The sequence below is a fragment of the Cricetulus griseus genome, chromosome 5 (genome assembly GCF_003668045.3).
Source record: "Cricetulus griseus strain 17A/GY chromosome 5, alternate assembly CriGri-PICRH-1.0, whole genome shotgun sequence".
NCBI classification, from domain to species: domain Eukaryota; kingdom Metazoa; phylum Chordata; class Mammalia; order Rodentia; family Cricetidae; genus Cricetulus; species Cricetulus griseus.
The window spans coordinates 86,422,733-86,438,088 of NC_048598.1; positions in this window are offsets into that span (position 1 = coordinate 86,422,733).

A 15,356-nucleotide genomic window follows, 5' to 3' on the forward strand; every position below is an offset into this window, starting at 1 on the left:
TGTCATGTTTTTAAAATGCTTATTGATCTTATTATGAACAAACTAACTTTAGTGAGACATTTTGTTTGAGACAGAGTCTCACTATGTAGCCTTGGCTGGCCTAGAACTCCTTGTGTAAGACAAATGTGACTGCTTCCTGAGCTCTGGGATTCCACCAACCCTGGCTAGAAGACATTCTTGAGACATTCAAGGCAATTTGACTGTGCTGGATAGTTTTATGTCAGCTTGACACATGCTAGAGTTATCTGGAAAGATGGAACTTCAATTAAGAAAATGCCTCCATGAGATCCTGCTGTAACTTATTTTCTTAATTAGTGATTGGTGGGGGAAGAGTCCAGCCCATTGTGGGTGGGGCCATCCCTGGGCTGGTGGTCCTGGCTTCTATAAGAAAGCAGATTGAGCAAGCCATGAGGAAAAAGCCAGTAAGCAGTTCCTCTCCACTACCTCTGCATCAGCTCCTGCCTCCAGGTTCCTGCCTTTTTTGAGTTCCTGTCCTGATTTCCTTTAATAATGAACTATAATGTGGAAATGTAAGCCAAATAAATCCTTTCTTCCCCAACTTGCCTTTTTGGTCATAGTGTTTTATCATAGCAATACAAACCCCAACTAAGACATTGACTTTGTAGTTTATACTGTGTAATACCAAGAATTATTGGTAATTTTTACAGGTATGATAATGGCTTTGTGATTACAGAAGAAAACACATTTCTTTCATTTTTTGGGGGAGGATCCTATCATCGCTGACTTATCTAATTGTGAATTATATTAATATGCATCTGGAGTTGTCTTTAAGGTACTTCCCCAAAGACTTACCCCCAAAATGGGATGGTGATGTAGTTTAGTTGGTAGAGTGTTTGCCTAGGTAACAAGAAGTCGGGGCTCCATTCCTAGCACTACAAAAAAAACAGGTGTGGTGGCACATGCCTGTAATCCCAGCACTCTGGGAGTCCGAGGCAGGGGGATCAGAAGTTTAAGGACATACTTAGCTATATAGTGTGTCTGACACCAACATAGGCTACATGAGATCCTGTCTCAAAGAAAATAAAACAAAACAACAATGTTATGAGGATTTGGGAGGTTATTTTACTCTTAGTAATTTAATGTGTTAAAAAAATGCTTACAGGGCCTGGGATGTAGCACAGATGTAGAACACTGCCCTAGCATACAAAGGCCCTGGGTTCAGCTACTAGTACTGAGGTTCATAGAAAACTTAAATGTTGACTGTGCTTTTATTTCTCTGCTTGTGGTTGGAGCACGAGTTGTAGCTTTAGAAGCACTTTACTCAAGCAAACCGGTGTGATTGCAAGTAGACAGAGGCATCAGGTAGACAAATGTACCTGCCTGCACCCAGGAACCACGTGGCTGAGTTGACTTTTCCAGCAAAGCTTTCCAAACATCAAACCTTGTTGTAAATCATTTTATGCAAAATATTTCAGAACTGAGATTCTTTAGATAATGATTTTCATTGAAGACTAAAGTTTCAAAAGGGAGAAAACCTTCAAGATTCTGAGCTGAGAAGGGGGTACTTGACACCACAAATGGGAAGTCTGCAGAACAGAAGATATTAATCATATTTAGCTTTGATCAATAAACTTGTTCTTGCCTTATATTAGATTGTGAGACTCCCAAAGAATCAGAAAAACAGCAGTGATCATTCATAATTTTGTGTTGGCCTTTTTGGAGTCTCCTTCAATCTTCACACAAACACGTCCAAAATAGTGTGAGCACGGAAGCAAGTGACTGCCTGGAGTTTAAATGCCTGTTTTGCTTAGAAAGCCCTAGCATATTTTAAGCGGCAGATCTCATGTTTAGCCAGGACTGGGTTTTCTCTTCAGGCAACTTAGCTGACCAGTCAAGGGCTTCTCCCATCTGTGACAACATTTTTCATATCCAAGTTTGTTCATGTATGTAATTCTCAATTATTCCAAAAATATTCTGCTCAGCCCCTTGTTTGCATACCGCCCCAGGATTCTCCTTGAGAGCGGAGGTCCTCGCCGTCAGACTTGCAGCCTTCAGCTACCCTTCTGTCAAACAGATTCTTCCATAAGTGCACAAACCAGGAAGACAGATGCAGGGTCATTTTACTAGAAGAAAGTAACCCATGCTGGCAACAAGGAGTTGTCGCTGATATTTTCTCGACGTCTCCAAGTGTGAAGGCTGGCAAGTCTGTGTGTTTCCCATAGGGCAAATAGTGTCTGGGTAAATCAATATAGAACGCTGTGCAAACATAATGGGCATATCAGCATACTGACTGATATATACAACTGACTCCGTTCATACAGGAACTGGCGTACAACACTGGAAACAAACTTCAGAAAGTCCTTATTGAGCAATACGATTAACTACTAAAATGTGATGTGTTTCTTACTATCCTGGGTGTTTGATTTTTTTGTTTTCATTTTGGTTTTAAAAGAGCTAGAAAATATATTTAATTTTATCTGGGCATATGTAATATGGAATTTCTGTTATTCTCTCTATGGATTAAAAAGATAATTTCCCTTGAACACTTTTTTTTTTTTTTTTTTTCGAGACAGGGTTTCTCTGTGTAGCTTTGGAGCCTATCCTGGCACTCGCTCTGGAGACCAGGCTGGCCTTGAACTCACAGAGATCTGCCTGCCTCTGCCTCCCAAGTGCTGGGATTAAAGGTGTGCACCACCAACGCCAGGCTCCCTTGAACACTTTTATGCAAGTTCACATGACACACCTTTGTCAAGCAGGTAGTTGCCCCCCCCCAGCTACCCCATATCGCTGATGGTCTGATAATGCAGACCTTGAAGTAGTATACCACATGAATCCTCAGCTTTTCCTCTAAATTTGTGTGAAGTTGAAAAATCACAAGATTTATTGCTGGAATGCAAGAGGCATCAAAGAATAGAGAGACATTTTAAGATTGTTTTATTCCAAGCCTTTCTCTTGCCATACCCCCTCTCTGAATAAAGTAATAAATCTCTCACCATGCGCCAGGATGCTACCTGGGATCATGCGAAAGGTCCAGACATACTGCCATCTCTCACTAATTCATATGCTGCCTTCCCAGGGAAATACTGAGTTTCAGCTTGGAGGGCAGAAGGTCTGTTGAAGAGAGTGCTAAGAACACTGTCCTTAGTATAACTCAGCAGAGGGGGAAGTCAAATGATAATTCATTTGCACTTGAGGCCTCAGAGTCCAGAGAACTTCAGATGTTGGAGGATCCTTCCCAACTAACCTGTCCTCAGCTAAGCTGCTCTGCTCTTTATATCCAGTCACTGGTCGCTTATTGTCTTGGGGACCCCTTGGGGACAAACCATGGCCATGGCCCAGGTGAGGCTTGCTTACGGTGGTTCCCAGTTAGTGTCAGCTGAAACCCACCAGCTTCCAGCACTCTATGGAAATGAGGACTTCAGTCCCAAAGGGGATGGATGTGAGGCAAACAACCTCCACCACACCTATTTTTTGTTGCTGTTTTTGTTTTTTGTTTGCTTTTTTTGAGACAGGGTTTCTCTGTGTAGCTTTGGAGCTTATCCTGGCAATCACTCTGTAAACCAGGCTGGCCTCAAACTCACAGAGATCTGCCTGCTTCTGCCTCCGGGGTGCTGGGATTAAAGGCGTGCGCCACCAATGCCGGACCACACCTATCTATTGAGTTGATTCCTTCAAAGGGAGACACTGTTTGAAAGCTGTTGAGACTAATTCAGAGGGTGTAGCTTGACAAGGTTTTGGCATTGGTTACCACCTCCTGTGAACCCTACAAATCTGCCAGTTGACTAGTCTCAAGGAAAAAAATGAAAAATGTACTAACAGGGATCTCTGACCCTTGCAAACAGGAACTTGAGAGTCTATAAAGCTCCAAATCCTTGAGCCCTCTGAAGACCTGAATAAGAATCTTTCCACCACTGGTTTCAGATATGGCCATGGAGAATAATGGATGAGGAAATTACTTCATCATGTAAAACCATTATAGCTGGATTGCAACCAGGAGAGTCAGTCACTCCTGCCAGGCGGTGGTGGCTCATGCCTTTAATCTCAGCACTCAGGAGGCAGAGGCAAGTGGATCTCTGACAAGCGAGGGCTACATAGAAAAACCCTGTGTGGAAAAATGAGAGAGAGAGAGAGAGAGAGAGAGAGAGAGAGAGAGAGAGAGAGAGACAGAGAGAGAGACAGAGAGAGAGACAGAGAGAGAGACAGAGAGAGGAGAGGAGAGACTCCTGGGGACTTGGAAAGGATCCTATAAAGGAGTCTATAAAACCACCAACAGGAAATGGTCAAGACTGTTGGTTATTTTCCACCTCTGCCATTCCAAAGTGTGATTTAAATTGTGATTATCTGCTTTTCTTTCTACTTCTATGCCTTAAGTTTGTTTGGTTGGAACAATCTATAATTTAGACATAGGCTATTAGGTCCTGACGAGCCTCATCCAGGCTCGAATGGGAAGACTTCAAATTACTGGCAATCATAGAACACAGTAGGATATAAAAGAGGTGTTTCTATCTTTAGGTTGTCGCCCACTCCCTGGAGGGTAAGTGGTATTTTTCTAATTGAATGTGATTCAGTAGAATTACGTTAAAAAAAACACTTTTGGAATTAATTATTGAAGAAGGATATGCAGCTATTGTTTTGTATTGGAAGTCTTTTGTAATTTTGTTGTACAATGATTTTCTTATAGACATACTGTGTGTGGTATATGTATATGTGTCAGTATGTATCTGTATGTGTCTACCTGTACATACGTGTGTGATGCACGCTGGAGGTTGACAGTGAGTGCCTTCCTAGTCATTCTCTATTTTCCTTTTTGAGACAGGGCATCTCAATGAGCCTGAAGCTCACTGGTTCTGCTAGACTGACCGGCAATCAGGCCCACAGATCAGCCTGTCTCTGCCTCTCTGGCACTGGGAATACAGATATGTGATGCTCTGACCGGCTTTTTCTATAGGGTTTGTGCCCATGCTTCCAATACAAGCAATATAGTGAACCATTCCCCTAGCTTGTTAATGTTACCCACTTCCCTTGCAGGGTTTCTCTGTGTAGCCTTGGCTGTCCCAGGCCTTGCTCGTAGACCAGGCTGGCTTCAAACTCAGAGATCCATCTGCCTCTGACTCCCAGGTGCCGGCATTAAAGGCATGCACCACCATGTCTGGTTTAGACATACTTTTGATTTCCAGTGTCACAGAGATCAGTCTGTGGCACAGGCCTAGCCCACGAGGGAGGCTCGTTAACTTTTGGCTAGAAACATTGTTTCAGGAACCCAGGACCAGCAGGAGGAGCATCTAGAATAAGCCATCTGATGTTTCCACCTGCAGCTAGCTGGGAAGGAGAGATGCCTAAGCTAGTGATGACTCTTCCTGTTTCTCTTCTTCTCCCCTCCAAAACCTGCTGTACTAAGAGAATGGGTCACCACCTCAATCAGAGCCAAGGAAAGAGAAGGGGCAGATAACATCATCCCAGTTACCTGCACTCATTAATTACTTTGGTTTAAGAGATTGCTTTGCAGTTCATATTAGAAAAGGGTCTGAGCCGGGCGTTGGTGGCGCACACTTTTAATCCCAGCACTCAGGAGGCAGAGGCAGGTGGATCTCTGTGAGTTCAAGGCCAGCCTGGTCTAAGAGCAAGTTCCAGGACAACCTCCAAAGCAATACAGAGAAACCCTGTCTCGAAAAAAAGAAAGGAAGAAGGAAAGAAAGAAAGAAAGAAAGAAAGGAAGGAAGGAAGGAAGGAAGGAAGGAAGAAAGAAAGAAAGAAAGAAAGAAAAGGGTCTGACTTAATACATGTTGAGTATAGCCCAAAACTCTCTCATTTAGATTCATTCCTTTAGTGTCATGCTTCTAAGCGTTCATTCTGCGCTGTGACGTAAATGTTTCCGTTAATCCTCTGCATCCTCATACATTATTTTAAAATAATTTTGTTGGCTAGAACTTCATTATGCCTTAGAAAATGATATGCTGAGGGCTGGTGAGATGCTTCAGCTGGTAAATGCACTTAATTCAGAAACTGGTGAAGTGAGCTTACCCCAAGAACCCAAGGCTACATAAAGGTGGAAGAGAGAACCAACTCCACTAAGTTGTCCTCTGACCTCCACATGTGCACTGTGGTGTGCACTCACACACAAACACACACACAATATTATTGTTATTATTATTTACTGAAAATGGTGTGCTGGGCAATGGCGGCACACCCCTTTAATCCCAGCGCTCAGGAGGCAGAGACAGGCAGATCTCCATAAGTTCAAAAATAGCCTGGTCTACAGATTGAGTGCCAGGACAATCTATAGAGAGACCCTGTCTAGGAAAAAAGAAATCTTAGAAAATGGTGAAGCATTAAAAGATAACCAAGCTTTCCTCCAGTGTGACACAGACATTATTGGACTAACCAGACCATACTATTTAAATCAAACTAATATATTCCATATGTTTTCTTTAGGGAACCCTGGCTAGTACAGCCAGCTCTGGGGAGTCAGAGATAGGAAGATCATTGACCATCTAAACTAAGCTGATTGGCGAGCTCCAGGCCATTGAGAGAAACTTGTCTCAAAAAATAAGGTTGGCAGCTTCTGAGAGCCAATACTCAGGACAGTGCCTCTAGCCTCTCCATGCACACATACACATCCATCTACCCTTCTACACACATGTGCATCCACATGAACATGTGAGTACATACATATACACACACAAAATGATCAAGTGGAAATTAATATTCCAAAAATATTCCACATTAAAATAGTGCAAAAATTGTTTGCCAAGCAACTCACACAGTAATGTGATGTGACACTTCCCAGGTGGTGCTGGCTTCATGTTATTTTCCTTCTTAGAAATTGGAAATTTCTGTTGTTCTAATAAAGTTGGTGTGTATTATTTAAAAAAAAAATAGTGCAAAAAGTCAAAACGCAGTATAAGCCAAAGTAACATGGCTTGCCAACTAAATCACTTAGACACTGAGACTTTTTTTTAAAGATTTTATTTATTTATTATGTATACAACATTCTGCTTCCATGTATATCTGCACACCAGAAGAGGGCACCAGATCTCATAACGAATGGTTGTGAGCCACCATGTGGTTGCTGGGAATTGAACTCAGGATCTCTGGAAGAGGAGCTGGTGCTCTTAACCTCTGAGCCATCTCTCCAGTCCAACACTGAGACTTTTAAAGATTACGCTTTAATTAACTTGTATGCTGTCACTGACTGTAAAGGGCAAGGAAGCCACTTTTGCTGTGGCATTGATGACTGCAGACTCACATTTGAGAAATAGGGACATAGAAGGCTTCTGTGACAACCCCCACCCCCAACCAAAAAGTAACTACCTAGAAAGGAAGCCATCAAAGAGAACTCTTTAAAATTGTGATAAATGGTAGGGGATGTTCTTCTGTATTTATGTTTCTCTTATTGGCTACTGAATAAAACACTGTTTAGCCAATGGGGCAGGAAGATAGGTGGGACTAGGAGATAAAGAGAATTCTGGGAAAGGTAGGCAGAGAGGGCCCTCCAGAACAGTAGCCATGTAAGGACTGGGAAGAAAGGACACACTAGGCGTTTCCCCTGTATAAGATAAGACCATGTGGAAATATATAGATTAATAGAAATGGGTTAATAATTAAGACAGAGCTAGTCAATAAGAAGCCTAAGCCACTGGCCAACAGTTTTATAATTAATATAGCATTTTTTTCTTTTCTCTGTGTAACCCTAGCTGTCCTAGAACTTGCTTTGTAGACCAGGCTGGCCTGGAACTCACAGAGATCCAACTGCCTCTGCCTCCCAAGTGCTGGGATTAAAGTCCATATTTATTTTTGCTCATCAAATTTGTATGGGGAAGGTGCAGGCCCTTCCTGGGGAGGGAGGCAGTCCTTCAGAGAGTTTCCTTGTGCCAAAGCTTTCATTGGCTTCTTAGAAACAAACAGGCTGGGACAAAATTACTTGATCCTGATGCTGGTGATTGAAATGACATTCTAATTATCTTTCAAGGGTAAATCATAAAACATGTCTCAAAATGCATTTGTTGAGCTACTGAGCATTCAGAAAAATAAACAAACAAAAAATGAGTTGTTCACCTGGTACTATTAAAGTAAGCCAGGTATTGGAGACAATGAGTCTTTATTGCACTGAGTTATATATTGGGACATTACTAACTTAACCTTGGGGAGGTGTCTTGTGACTGTTGTGTTCAGCCTTCCTGGCTATGCCGCCCATCGCAGATCTGGCAACTCTTCATGTCTCAGCACAGGGGGACTACCCAGCCCTTGCTATAAATCCATGGGGCTGCACTTTCCCTGAGAGTCAGGAAGTATCTAAGGTCTTAGGAGACTGGAAATGTGTTTTTTCCTTGTCTTAACTGGCAGAATGAGCCTCTGGCGTTTCCAAGTACTAGTCATTAGTGTCCGCCCCAGTGATGTTAATCTGTCTGTGTTTCAGTCTCCGGACATTTTCCAGTTGCTTCTGCCACAACGATCTCTGCCATCTCAGTGCCTCCGCTGTCCCCTGTGAATTCATGAAGCTCCGAAGTGCCGGCAGGATGTCACAAAAACTGATTGCTGACCCATCTTCTTCTCCTTTCATTGTTCAATGTCAGCAAAAGCCCCGAAGCTTCATTCAAGGTGGGGGGGGTTGTTTGGTGTGTTTACATCTGAGCTAAGACAAACTGTTATTGCCTTTTTTTTTTTTTTTAATCGCTAGTCTGAATGTAGGGCTTTTGTAATGCAGTCTGAGAGACTTAAATGGATCGTCGTCATGTTAAAGATAAGTAACTACTAGAGGAAAGAGATCTGAGGTTGCCAGAAAGCAAACAAAACCTTGCTCATCTATCATACTCTTGTAACTTTGTACAACATTTTGTGAGTGTGACAATGAAGATTGCACACCACTTCTCTCCCCCACCAGGACTAACTGCCAGTCCGTGCCTGAATGGTCTCTTTCTGGTTCTTTCACTCTCCCAATTCCCCCAATCCAAAGCCTAGATGTCACCTGTTGTCCTCCTCTCTCAAACACACAACGTATCCAATACGGTACTCTGTCGACTCCCACCATGAAGACAGTGCACAGCAAAACACTTCTTACCGCTGTGCCAACACCTTCCCACCCCTGCCAGTCCTCACCTGGACAAGTGGAGAGCCTACTAATTGCTCAGCTGTAGTCTGTTTGGCATGCAGCAGCCAAAGTCCTATTTTCTTTCCTTTTTGAAGGATAGGGTGGAGGTGGAAGGAGCATTGAGAGGAGTTATCATGTAGCCAGACTGGTTTTGATCTTGTTTTGTAGCTGAGGATGGTCTTGAACTCTTGATCCTCCAGCCTCTACCTTCCAAGTGGTAGGATTTCAGGTATATACTACGGTGTCCATTTTCTAAGTAATGTTTTTAAAAATAAACCTAATTAGGGCATTCCCTTGGACAAAGTGTGATATAGCTTTGCCATTACACATAAAGAGATAACTTCTTGGTTACAATGTGTCTTAGTCACTGTTCTATTGCTGTGTTTAGACACCATGGCCATGACAACTGTCACAAAGAAAACATTTAATTTCAGAAGTTTAGTCCATTATCATCATGGGGAAGCATGGTGGCATGCAGGCAGACATGGTGCTGGAGAAGCAGCTGAGAGTTCTACATCTGGATCTGCAGGCAGCAAGAAAAGGTAGCCACTAGGCCTGGCTTGGGGTCTGAAACCTCAATGCCCACTCCCCAGTGACATATTTCCTCCAACAAGACTGCCTACCCCAACAGGGTCAACCTTCTAATCCATTCAAATGGTGCCACTCCCTGGTGACCAAGCATTCACATCTGATATATGAGCCATTCTTACTCAAACCACCACACCATGGTTGTGTGGAATACAGCATGATATGGCCCCTGCTCATTTCTCCATCTCAACAACTCGCTAGCTATGGGTGTCTCCTTCTACTCAGGATAGCCTTTCTTCAGTGTCTCAAGTTGAGGTCCTGTCCTTCTCTACCTCCTTTTTAAAAAATTTTATCTTATTTTATGTGGGTTGGTATTTTGCCTGCATTACAACTGTGTGAAGGTGTCAGAAACCCTGGAACTGGAGTTACAACAGTTGCGAGCTGCCATGTGGGTGCTGGGAATTGAACCTGAGACCTCTGAAAGATCAGCCAGTGCTCTTAACCGCTGAGCCATCTCTTCAGCCCCTTCCACCTCCTCTTTTGAGACAGGGTCCCTCACTGAACTTGAAGTTTACTGATTGACTGGACTGGCTGGCCAGCAAGCCCCAGGAATCCTCAGCTCTGAGGTGTATATTACAGGTGTATAATCTGTTTGTTTGGTTTTTTGTTTGTTTGTTTGTTTTTTCTTAACATGGGTGCTGGGGATCTGAATTCGAGTCCTCATGCTTGTTCAGCAGGCATTTTACCAACTGAGGCATCTCCCCAGTCCCAACATAGACAAATTTTGATTGAAACAGCCACACCCTCCATGCAGATGTCTGCCTTCTCTTTAGAAATAAGGAAACCAAGGTTCAGTGAGTTTTGGGTATTTTTTTAAATTTTATGTGCACTTGTGTTTGGCCTGTATGTGTGGGCTTTGGATCCCCTGCAACTATAGTTACAGACAATTGAACGCTGCCATGTGGTAGCTGGTAATTGAACCAGGGTCCTCTAGAAGAGCAGCCAGTGCTCTTAACCGCTGAGCCATCTCTCCAGCCCTGAGTTTCAGGTATTTTGTTCAAAGTAGCAGAGCTAGGCGGTGGCACTGCAGGGATTCACATCTAAATGTTTATGGTTTTAAATCTAAATTCCTTTCTTTACATCATATCACCTCTTTTATTATTTTATTACTTCATTTTTAAAAAAAAAAAAAAAACAAAGTCCTATGTTTCTTTATGGCCCCTGGTTGCCCAGGACTCACTATGCAGGACAAACTGGCCTCGAGCTCACAGAGATCCACCTGCCTCTGCCTCCCAAGTGCTGGGACCAAAAGCATGTGCCAGCAGGCATGGCTGGGTCACATTACCTCTATTAAATGTAATGGTTTCGCTGAAGTTTTAACCTTTTAGAGGATGGGGGCAGACTGGATCAGTGTCTGATGCTGAGGAGCTTTACCCTGTGTGAAACTTCCTGGACCTCAGCAGTGCAGAGCATCCACAGAATCCTGTTACCTGAGTGACAGGGCCTGTGGGTCTGGGAAAACCAGCTCCCGGCAAACAGCTGCAGCGAAGTCTCTCTTTTGTCTCCAAATGCTAATAGTTCTAGATTCAAAATCTTTTCTCTCTTTGACTGGACCCAGATATAATAAAACAAGAAACTTACAGCATATAATTTGGCATTTTACTGGTATGGTAAGCTCACAAAAATTTTGCTCTCCCTGACAAGGCTCAGCTAATTCTATCAAAATAAATCTCTGGAGGAAAAAAGCTCTTTGAAAGACTATGAGAAGCCCTTTCAAGAACAAAAATAACACTTAAAACTGATATTCTGTGTATCTCCTTTTTTTCTTCCTTTTCAGAAGAAACCCTGCCCTTTCTGATAATAGGAAATAAAGAATTGTCGTGGAAAATGTGTCAACATCCAGTACGCTGGGAAGAGTGGAAATTTCCTCACACCGCACTTTGAATTTCAAAGGGTTTGGGACACAGATTGTAAAGCAATGGAGTTTCCACATCCATGTGCCACTTGCCAGTGCCCAGGGCTGTGACGTTATACACCATAAGTTAGACCTCAGCTGGAGAGCGTATTACAATTTATTCTCAATGTGATAGTATCTGAGGCAAGGCTGTAAGGGAGGCGACCATGTCCTGAAGTGGAGCCCAAACAAATGAGATGGTGTCCTTGAAAGAAGAGGCCAGAGGGCAGGGTTTTCTTCCTCCCTACCATATAAGACTATTGTAAGAAGACAGATGAGGGCCGGGCGGTGGTGGCACACGCCTTTAATCCCAGTACTCGGGAGGCAGAGGCAGGAGGATCTCTGTGAGTTCGAGGCCAGTCTGGTCTAAAAGAGCTAGTTCCAGGATAGTCTCCAAAGCCACGGAGAAAGAAAGAAACAAGGAAGTCAGCCGAGCAGTGTTGAGTCAGCACCACGGACAGCACCATCGGCCCACCTGCTGGTCAGGCACTCACACCAAACCTGAGCAATGGAATTTTTCAGAGAATTTTAAAAACTATTCTATTAGACCCCCTCTTTAGATTTCCACTGAGGAGTGAGCTTTACCTTTGCTCTCTCTCTCTCTCTCTCTCTCTCTCTCTCTCTCTCTCTCTCTCTCTCTCTCTCGACTTGTTGTTCACGAGGGCACACATGACTCACAGAAATCGAGGATAAGGGAGGGGAGGATGTGATGGTTTTAAAGTGCCCTTCCTCCTTCTGAACTCAGTCTTCCATGAGAAGGTGACAGGCAGAGTCAAGTTTACTATGATGTTTGACATCTTAAGACCAGCTAGTTCTCACTAATGTGAAACCAAAGCTTGCTTCCTGCTGAGGCCAAAGATGTTAAAGGACCAAAAAACAAACAACAAAACCCACACAGGTTTGGTTACCTAATCCTAAGAGTATATTTTTGAAGTTTGGCTGATCTTGGTTTTGTCTGGTTGCTTACTTGTTATTCCTCTTTTGTAAATGTCTCTTAAAAGTTTAGCTTAGGACTGGAGAGATGGCTCAGCAGGTACCTGCTGATGAGCTGAAAACTGAATTCAGTCCTGGTGGAAGAGAAAAGCAACTCCCACTAAGTTATCTTCTGACTTCCACATTCATGCTATGATGCGTGCCCACGAACACACACACACACACACTCACACACACACAGACACACACACACTCATGCATGCTCTCTCTCTCACACACTCACACACAAAATAAATGTTTTAACTTTAAAAAAGATTTATTATATTTTATGTTCATGGATGTTTTGCCTGCATATGTGTCTATGCACCACTTTAGTGCCTGGCTCCTGGAGGAGACCAGAAGATGCTATCAGATGCTCTGGAACTGAAGTTACAGATGGATGAGAGCTGCTATATGGGTGCTGGGAATTGAACCTGGGTCCTCTGCAAGAGCAACCACTGCTCTTAACCACTAAGATATCTTTCTAGCCCCTGTTATAACATTTTAAAACTTAATAGAATAAAAATCTTAAATTAATTTTCAGCCTAAGTAACATCTCAGGGCTAGAGCCAGGGTGGAGTATTTGAAGAAGGGGGTCAAAGGCAAGAACAGAAGGAAGCTATACATGGATTTAAATTCATAGCATGTCTCCTTAAAGTGGTGGTGGGGTGTTCTGCTATGGAGGTGTCATCAGCTTTGCTGTCATTAAGGAGGTTAACACAGCTCTGGGAGGACCAGTTTCTGATTGGGTTCTTACTTCTTAGACAGGCTTTGGGTTTTTTGCATCTCTCTCTCTCTCTCTCTCTCTCTCTCTCTCTCTCTCTCTCTTTCTCATTTTTTTTTCCGAGACAGGGTTTCTCTGTGGGTTTGGAGGCTGTCCTGGAACTTGCTCTTGTAGACCAGGCTGGTCTTGAACTCACAGAGATCCACCTGCCTCTGCCTCCCGAGTGCTGGGATTAAAGGCATGTGCCACCAACGCTCGTCGTTTTCTGCATCTCTAATGAGGCTTTTTTTTTTTTTTTTATCTTCCCTAGTCCTCTCAGGCTGACTTCTTGCTCATTGGAAGTCTTTTTTCTTTCATCAAGTGGTTTGTCCCTATCAGGCATGGTGGGGCTTTCATGCCATGCTTCCTGAGCCCCTCTTTTGGCAAGTTCTAAATACCACACATTTGGTTCTTCCTGAAGATTGCACCTATGTTTTAAGGCCTTTGTTTTCACCGGCTTTTCCTAACTTGCCACTGCATGAAGAGATGTGGCAGTGCCTCCCATGCATAGCCTTGCTTTGAATTTGGATTATCTTATTTTCGATGGACTGAAAACTCCTTCAGAGAAACGCTGTTACTTACTTTGTTTGTAAAGAAAAAAAATTTCAAGTGTCAGTCCCTACCTGCACACCAGTCCTTCAATGAGACCTTCAACACAGACCTCAACATGAAGGCTGAGGATGTCTCTGGGATGAAGGAGAAACAGACAGGGCTGGAGTAGATGTCCGTTAGTCCCCCTCGTCTCTCCTCCTTGTGTGACTGACTTCCTTTGTAGCACAGAGAATGTTCTGTTGATTTCCCTCATTTAGCCATCACTATGGTTTTTGAGGCTCTTAAAAATTAACTTTACCCGATGCCTTTCTAAGGTGCCTTGACAACAGTGTACAGGTATTTTACATAACTGCTGTATACCGGAGGTGTCTTCAATAGAAGGCAGTGATCAAAATGCGAATCCTAATTATATCCCGTCAGTGTTTCCATTATGAGCTTCCCTCCAGAAGGATTTGTTTCTCATTTGTTTAATTTGCGTCAGGCTTCAGGCTGACATGGAGGTTTTCAGCCCTGCTGCAACATAGGGAATCTTTGTCTGCCTTAGTACAGACATTTTAATCAGTACAATGATTCTGTGTGTGGAAGGCTGTGTTTCATCTGGATCCTCTGGCAGCAGGAAGTGACAATGACCCACTGGCCAGGCTTGAGCGTCTGAGACCTCAAAGCCCACCCTCTGGTGACACACCTCCTCCAACAGGGCCACACCTCCTAGTAGTGCCACTCCCTATGGACCAAGTATTCAAACACATGAGTCTATGGGGGTCATACCCATTCAAACCACAACACCGTCTCAAAAAACAAACAAAACAAAAAAACAAAATGACTGTATATGTCTCCCATGGCCTCTGAGGGCAGGAACACACTTGCTGTTAGAACTGTGTATGGCTGAGAGGCAGAAACAACTGAAATGGGAATCTTCCCTCCTGCTGTTATGGGACCCCCCGCTCCCTCCCCCCCGCAGCCATCAAAGATTTCTTCAGAAGCGACACCTCACAGGTTGGGGCCACTGGAAGTAGGTTCTAAGCTTAAGCACAGTAGTCAGTGGGTCTTTTGGACATTGTGCCCATGATCACTCTCTACGCAAAGGAGAAGAAATTGGAGTTAGGTAGATGGGGGACGTGGCATTTAATGTCCTCCCAATAAAGGCCAGACAGGGGAGTCTGGCACCAGAGTGACCCCGAAGAATCATCCCAACCAAGTTGCCCCAAATTAGGCCAGTCTTAATGTTCTCACATCACTCTAACTACTCCTAGAGTCATGTGACCTTAAATGGGTGAGTTTTCTTCAGTCAGGGCAGTTTCACTAGTGACAAACAGCCATCTCCAGCAGCTGGGGGAACAAACACTTGGTTACTGAAGGAGGATCTAGACAATCCATCACAATACCCGTTATAGATCCCCAAAGTTGTAGGAGGTCCAGGTGAAGTGGGGCTGGAGGGATGGCTCAGTGGTTAGAAGCACATACCGCTCTTGCAGATGAGCTCCCTGCACCCACACCAGGCAGCTCACAGTTGCTTGTAACACTAGCTTCAGAGCATC